Here is a 7098-nt window from a genome sequence, read left to right as displayed (position 1 = left end):
TCACAGTCAGACTCTGGCTCCATAGCGTCTCATGACATAGAGATTATTTAGTTTAAAGTTTACCAAAATGCTGTATACATACCTTTCCTCAGTTCTGAAAAAATAAATATATTTTATTTCTATATTCATACACAATTTGAAAGAAATTACAATTTTTTTTCCCCCCAAGAAATCAGCACATACACACTCTGTTGACTTTCTTTTGATTTGTGTACTGATTTGGTCAAAACTCTGTCATCAAATAAGAAAGAAATTTAAGTTTTGTTTTGTTTTGTTTTTTTCCTGCAGTGACACCTCTTCCACCGTTAGAGTGTATGAATTTTTGGCTTACTGACCTATGCCCAGTAATCATGATGTAAGATCATTCCTGTACCTGAGTCTTGTTTCTAGCCACCTGATTAATGTCGGTCCAATATTCAGTCTCCTTTTCACTCTGCTTATGGCCTCCACCAACTCCCAAGGGAAGTATCTGGGTCTGTAGCTGCTAAATGCTCTGCTGTGTTCACCAGCTGGTCTCTGACTGTGTCTGTGTGCAACACCTTCTATATTACACCAGTATTTTTTCATTATTGTTCATACAAATAAAACAACAGTGCATCTTTAAAGTCAGGATGAGTGGGGGTTCAGGGATCTCAGTCTTGGATGTGTAACTGTTAAAGACTGCGCGCATTTGACTCTTAAACGAGAAACGTATTGACCATGTGGTCTGGGGCTCTGGTTGTGGCCCCTTCATATCCAAGGCCAAGCAGTGAAGACCGTCTCCCCGCTGATTGGGAGCGGCAGCCCAAATTCAGCCCCTCTCCGTCTCTCCAGCTGTAATCAATTTCTTTTTGAGCTACTCCCTCTCTTCCTCCAGCTGTTTGGAGAGGGAGGGGTGTGTGTGTGAGTGGAGGGATTATAAAATCCAAGATTAATACTATTGCATGTGATGTAAAAGCGCAGATCACATGCAATAGTATTAATAATCTGAATATATATGAATGAGAAGCTGCTGCAAATGTACCAGTGTGAACGCCCTTCTTTCCCTCTCCTCCCCAAACTGAGAGAAAGTGTGTGTTACTGTGTGTGTATGCTCTGTGTGTGTGTATGTGAGAGAGAGAGAGTGTGTGTGTGTGTGCACGTCCCGGCCTGGGTTTGGCGGTGCTGCTGAGCCACGGATGACGCAGGACTACAACCGAAATTTCAATTTCCGCGACACTTAACACGCTCAATGGACATGGGTTAAGTGTCGGAGCCGTGACAACAGCCTACAGAAGAGAAAGAGGGAGCGTGCGTGTGTGTGTGTGAAAGCGGACCAGGAGAGGAGGGCTGGTGGGGGGTTGTTGAAGGCGAGAGGAGCAGAGAGAGAGAGAGAGAGGCAGAGAGAGGGGGAAAGGAGGAGGAATAGGACAGCCATTACCATTCAGGATCACGTTGCCTGCTATTCTCCTCAGCCTCATCCCCCGGCTGCGTGTCGGCTCGATTTTGGAGGAAGCCTGGCAACAGAAATCCGATCGGTGGAGCGGAGAACACCCAACCCTTCATCCATCCACCCATCCATCCATCCCTCCCTCCCTCCCTCCATCCTTCCTTCCAGAGGATAGGGAGCAGCGGCGGCAGCATCCCCGGCCTCCCTCGCTCTCCGCTCGGATTCCAGGACCGCTGCTGCCCCGGTGAAGGTAAGCGGTTCCGGAGCTCACGCAGCCTGCTGGTGTTTCTGCTTCACGCTGACCCGTGCCTGTTCAAATCATCATGCACATGTATTATCGGCACCTGTGGACTCGTGTTAGCACATTACTTGTTCATTAACGCGAAAACTAATTCTTAGAAGGACGCCAATCAAAACTATGCTTTCCAAACGGTCTGTAGAAACGAACAAGCCACAAATTCAAATCAGAATTTAAAGCTGTCGTTTCATCCGGGCTGAGTCCTGCTCCTAACCCGTGCATATTATAATGAACATGCTGATGAATCACTCTTTGTAATGTGTCGTCTCGATGCTCGTTCGTGCTGCACATGAGCCTGATCAATAACGTGTTGATTCACAGACTCTTGGTTTACTGACACTGGTTTAAAGAGGTGCGCTGTATGTGGCCTCAGCATAATAATCTCACGTAGTCTGTCATTGCCTTTAACCGTCCTGTTTCTAAGCACGCTGCCCGTGATTTGTGTGCCGGAGGGCTGGGCTGGAAATAACCGGCGGACAGTCAGTCAGAGAGGGTTTCTGGGTCGTGAGTAGGCTGCCGAGGTCGTTCCCACTAATGAGAGACTCGGCAGCGGCAGCATTTTGTCAACAGCGCCAGTCACAAATGGATAAATGTAATTTGTTGGTGTTATCCATCCGAGCAGGGGCGGTGTGTTGGACAAAGAGCCCCGTGCTTCCAGTCTGCTCCTGCGTGCACGCAGCGTTTTGGTCTCCATGTCTGATGTCCATTCATGCAAACACATTCCCCCTCTTCACATCCAAACAGAGGGACACACACACACACACACACAGGCATGCGTGCGTGCAAAACTGGTGTCATGAAGCACCAGCTGCAGTTATAACTCTGCTTTATGTGCACAAACACACGCCGCGAGAGGATGCCTTTATTGATCCGTGCAATCCCCACAGCCAATTACATCCAGAGACCCTCCATCATCATCGCCTCCATCTCCACCTCCACCTGCTCCAGGTTTATGAATCCCAGTGGGCTCCATCACTGTAGGCTGTCTCTCTGTCTGTCTCTGTCTGTCTGTCTGGAAAACCTCAGTGATATAACGGAGAGACAGACAGAGAGAGAGCAGAGAAAAATCAGGATTCAGGGCTCCCCTCCTGCCGCTTTGTACCAGATGGTCAAACGCACATCTCCCTCCAGCCTTATGTTGGACCTTCAACTCCCAGGCTACCACACTCTTAAGTCAGATCTGAGATACAGTCAGACACTAACAACCTATTCATGATTAATTTCAGTTTCATACAAGCAGAATTGTGTGATTAAATTGCCTCTACCACCCATTTCTTTTCCTCAGCACTGGCCGTAGTCACACCCCCCTTTTCTCCTGTGTGTTATGGAGCTGGAAAGTACCAATACGTGTCTGATGCAGGTGATAACAGCGTGCACCCTTAGTATGTGACATGTTTGTAATATGTAATAACAGCCCAAACTCCAAACATATTTAACGTATGGCAGCAGATGTTCAGTAATTTTTGGTTGATAAATTATTTTGGTTTTCAGTCCAATGGTTCCCAACCTTTCTGGCTTACGACCCCTTAAACTGAAGCAGTGTTTACTTGTTGTGACCTCAGTGTGGCCATAACAGCACGGTTTTCATGATACTGAAATTGTCCTTTTTGTCTTGGTGAAATCCATGAGAGACCACGAGTGTCTGCGTTGGTTTACTCTCCCTGCAGCTCTTTGTTGTGCTCTGAGCGTCTTATCATGAATGAAAGAAGAAGAAAAAGAATAGAGACAGAGCGAAACTGAAGGACATGTTTCTTATTTACACAGTGTTATCTTTATGATGCTCACAGTGACGTCTCGGAGCGGTACATATTGATCAGTGTGTGTGTGTGTGTGTACGATGGCCGTATGATGACATTATTCCAATAACAGCACAGGCCCAGTGACTCCATTCTGACTGTGTGCTTCTCTTTCACTTTCCTTCTCTCTTATCTTACACTTTTAACCTGTGCACACACTTTTCTTTATTTATCAGTGTCTCTTTCACAAGTGTTGCCTTTTTTTCCACTTTCACTTTAATTAACTCTCTCTCTCTCTCTCTCTGTCCAGTCATGCTGAGTAATGAGCTACAGTATTGTTGGCAAGCTAGTCCAGTTTGTGTCTGTGTTTAGATATACACTTGCATTTTCTGTGAGTGTCAGTGCATGTGTATTAATGTGTGTGTGTGCATGAGGGAGCACAGTCTAGCCATTAATTTATCCAGTCAGTCAGTGTGTTACTCATCATGGCTGAGGGCTGTGATTTAAGGGGAGGAATCACTCATTCATTCTCATCCTCTGCTTAATATCTGCGTGTTTAATAACTGGTGTGATGAGTGTGTTTTACATGTGTATATGTCATGTATAAGAGCAAGATAAAGAAATGTGACCCAGGCAAGAAAGACTAGAGGAATTGGATGTCAGAGTCAAAGATGCAGGCACAAAGTAAAGCCGAATATTCAAATTAAAGGACTAGTATAACATTTTGGTTGTGAGTAAGTAAGTAAAAACTCCTCATAATCCAATTTCATGTATTATTCAATAATCGCTGCTCCCACTGCCTCATACTCACACCATTAAAATTCCTAAATTAGCTACTTTTGCTGCTGTTTAGAGCAGTTTGTGCTAAAGTGGAACAAGATACAAACAAAGAATAGGTCCTTTCCTTTTGCCACCCGTGAGTTGACTCTTTCTGTGCTCATTTTCACCAAGAGTGAAAAGAGGTTGGAAATCTTCTCGGCTGCTTGTAATTATGGTTTGAACGGTATGACATTAACATGGCATAAGTATGGTGCCAGGAGGAGATTAGCTTAGCTTTAGCATAAAGACTGATAGCAGGGGAAGCAGTCTTTGCTCTGCACAGACATAAAAAAAAAGCACCTTTAAAGCTCAACAATGCAGGGAATTACATTAGCTAGCTCTGTTCCCCTGCTTCCAGTCTTTATGCAAAGTTACACTAAATACCTCCTGGCTCTAGCTCCACATTTACCATACGGACACTCTCAGCAATAAAGTGAACAGGCTTATTTTCAGAAAATGTCAAACTATTCCTTTAAAGCTGGAGGATGAGGGTTGGCAGGTGTTTCTCCGTATTCTGTGACCCAATTAGAAATTTTTATCTGTACTGCAGCTGAAAATGTTTTTTATCACGGTGGTCGCATGCAGTATTTTGATAGCTGTTCCTGTGCACACACAAAGATGGCGCCTCCATATTGTTCATGTAGCTGTGACAGCAGGAATTGGTGGCCGTAGGATGTGAACACAGCATGGAGCTGAGTGTGGAGAGGGAGCCAGGAGGTGATAGCTAGTCTGTCTAAGCTCAGACAGACTCAGATGCAGATGTAATTGCAGAAACTGGGCAAAGCGCTAACACCTCCCCTGTTCATTTTCCTAGAGTGTTTTTCCTATAGATGACTCTCACCACAGAATCTGTGTGGATCACATGTGTTTTCTGCTCAGGTAGCTCTGTGTCGCAGAGTCTCTCTGGCAGACTGAGCGCTGTGTTTGTCTGTTGAGCACGAGTGTCGGTGAAACTCCCATCAGCGGCTGTTGGAGCGCAGGAATGCTTTTCTGGAATGACACGAAGACTTTCACTGGCAGTTGCGGCCGTTACTCTCTAAATGTCTGGCTTTCTCTTCCTCTCTCTTTCTCTTTTCCTGTCTTCTCTGTTACTTTTCACTGCTCCCTCGACACCCCTGTCTTCTTCTTTACAGTTTATGTCACTCCTGCTCTTCTTCTTTTGTGTCATGTTACACAGAAACGGAAAACACATACACACACACACACACCCTGCCCTGGCTTAGCTGTGGGAACAGGCCACGTCCATGTAAATCCTGGTTGTGAGTTATAAATCAGACCGGTCAAGCATCCAGCAGGTCTGCACGCTGTCACAGGAAGAGGCAGGAGCCAAGAGCCCTGCATGGAAATGTGTGTATGTGTTTGTAAAACTTTGGTGCACGCTTGCTTACTCATGTGCATTTTCGTATGCGTTATATGATTCAATTAGTTTGTATATTAATCTATTTCACTTATAATATCAGTATATTAGTGGATTAGTTGGTTAATAGAAAAATTTGAAGATATTGTCTGTAAACTTTAATCCACATTTTCTAAAAAGACTAAAAAAGTAGTTTGTGTATTTATCATTAATGAAAAGAGTTATAACTTGCAGTCCTAATATAAAGCTGTGAGCAGAGTTACTGAACATCTGAGTGTGTGAGTGAGTGTTTGTTTGTGCTAATGTAGAAAATAAAGAGACAGCACCTCGGCAAGGGTCTCATCAGACAGGAAATGATCTCACTCCCTCTCACGCTGCTTCTCCAGCGTTTCTGCTGGTTAGTTTCTCTTTCTTCAGAAGATCTCGCTCTGCCTTCACAGAGCTGTAATGACACAGTGTGGCTTTGAAGCCTCCTTTCTGGCTCTATTTATAAAACCGCTAGTTGCAGTGGCACTGACTCACTGTCAGCGGGCAGCAGGGAAACTGACATATAAACACACACATACACACACACACACACGGAAAACTCCAACACCAGGACAGAAAGACACAACCGTACACTTGAGAACCCGCAGTGGATTCTGGGAAGGCTTTTTACCTCTTCCTAGCAGCGTTGCCATGGAGATGTGGATTCAGGAAGTGGGGCTTTGCCAGCGGTCTAGCCAGGGGCCAGCAGCAGGAGGAGGAGGATTTTTGGCAGCAGCAGCGCAGATGGAAATCCCAGCCGTTGTGCTGGACTCAGACTTCGTGCGCAGAAACATTCCCACCCTGTGACCACCACTCAGGTCACTCCACACAGTTTAGTCTGCTGCAGGCCCGGGGGCGGGTGGTTGGGATGGGGGTAAAGACAGATCTGCTGTGAGCTTCTCTTTGGCAGGCAGCAGAAGTTAGTCAGTATTAGCACTCGCAGTGTGGAGGTTCAGCTCGTTGTTTGTTGAGGGGATTTTCTCGGATGTGACTGTTTTTGCTTGTAACTGTTCGTGGGTGAATTGATAGACACTGACTGGTTCTTCTGGTGAGCGCATGATGGTAGTTTACATAGTTACTATGGAGATAGTTTACTTGGTTTAGATGGTTTGTTGTTTACATGTCTTAGATATTCAGGCGTGATTCACAAAGTAGTCAGCAGTAATATAAAATATAGCCCTCTAGAGATGATTTCACAACTGAATATCCAATAGTATTTTAAGGCAAACTTTTTTATAATGTTCATCTTATTCAGCTCTTGAAGAAATACTCAAGAAGCAGTTTTGTCTTTACTGCCCGGTACACAGTGCAGAATGAAACGACTGTGGGCTGGATTCAGTTTTACGTTGCTATGAGCACACAGCAGACGCTCACTAACCTGCTGAACTGCTGGGAGGTCTCTGTGGTGCTGTAATATAAGAGCGAATTAAAGCCAATTCATTCTCTCAGGACA

General features: G+C 45.1%; 1 protein-coding gene across 12 annotated transcripts in view; it reads left to right on the top strand.

Annotated features, from left to right (window-relative positions):
- The first annotated feature begins 1436 nt into the window (after positions 1 to 1436).
- Positions 1437 to 7098, top strand: part of macf1a (microtubule actin crosslinking factor 1a) — a 199781-nt gene continuing 194119 nt past the window's right edge. For 10 of the 12 annotated variants that reach the window (XM_041054162.1, XM_041054161.1, XM_041054160.1 and 7 more), the window contains exon 1: positions 1437 to 1658. The gene's annotated coding sequence lies outside the window, so the exon portion shown is untranslated. The remainder of the gene's footprint in view (positions 1659 to 7098) is intronic. The other 2 variants (XM_041054159.1, XM_041054158.1) reach the window with 1 other exon arrangement.

The sequence above is a fragment of the Toxotes jaculatrix genome, chromosome 13, assembly GCF_017976425.1.
Source record: "Toxotes jaculatrix isolate fToxJac2 chromosome 13, fToxJac2.pri, whole genome shotgun sequence".
Lineage (NCBI taxonomy): Eukaryota > Metazoa > Chordata > Actinopteri > Toxotidae > Toxotes > Toxotes jaculatrix.
The sequence above is the reverse complement of the archived record's forward strand: the minus strand, read 5'-3'. Positions and strand labels throughout refer to the sequence as shown.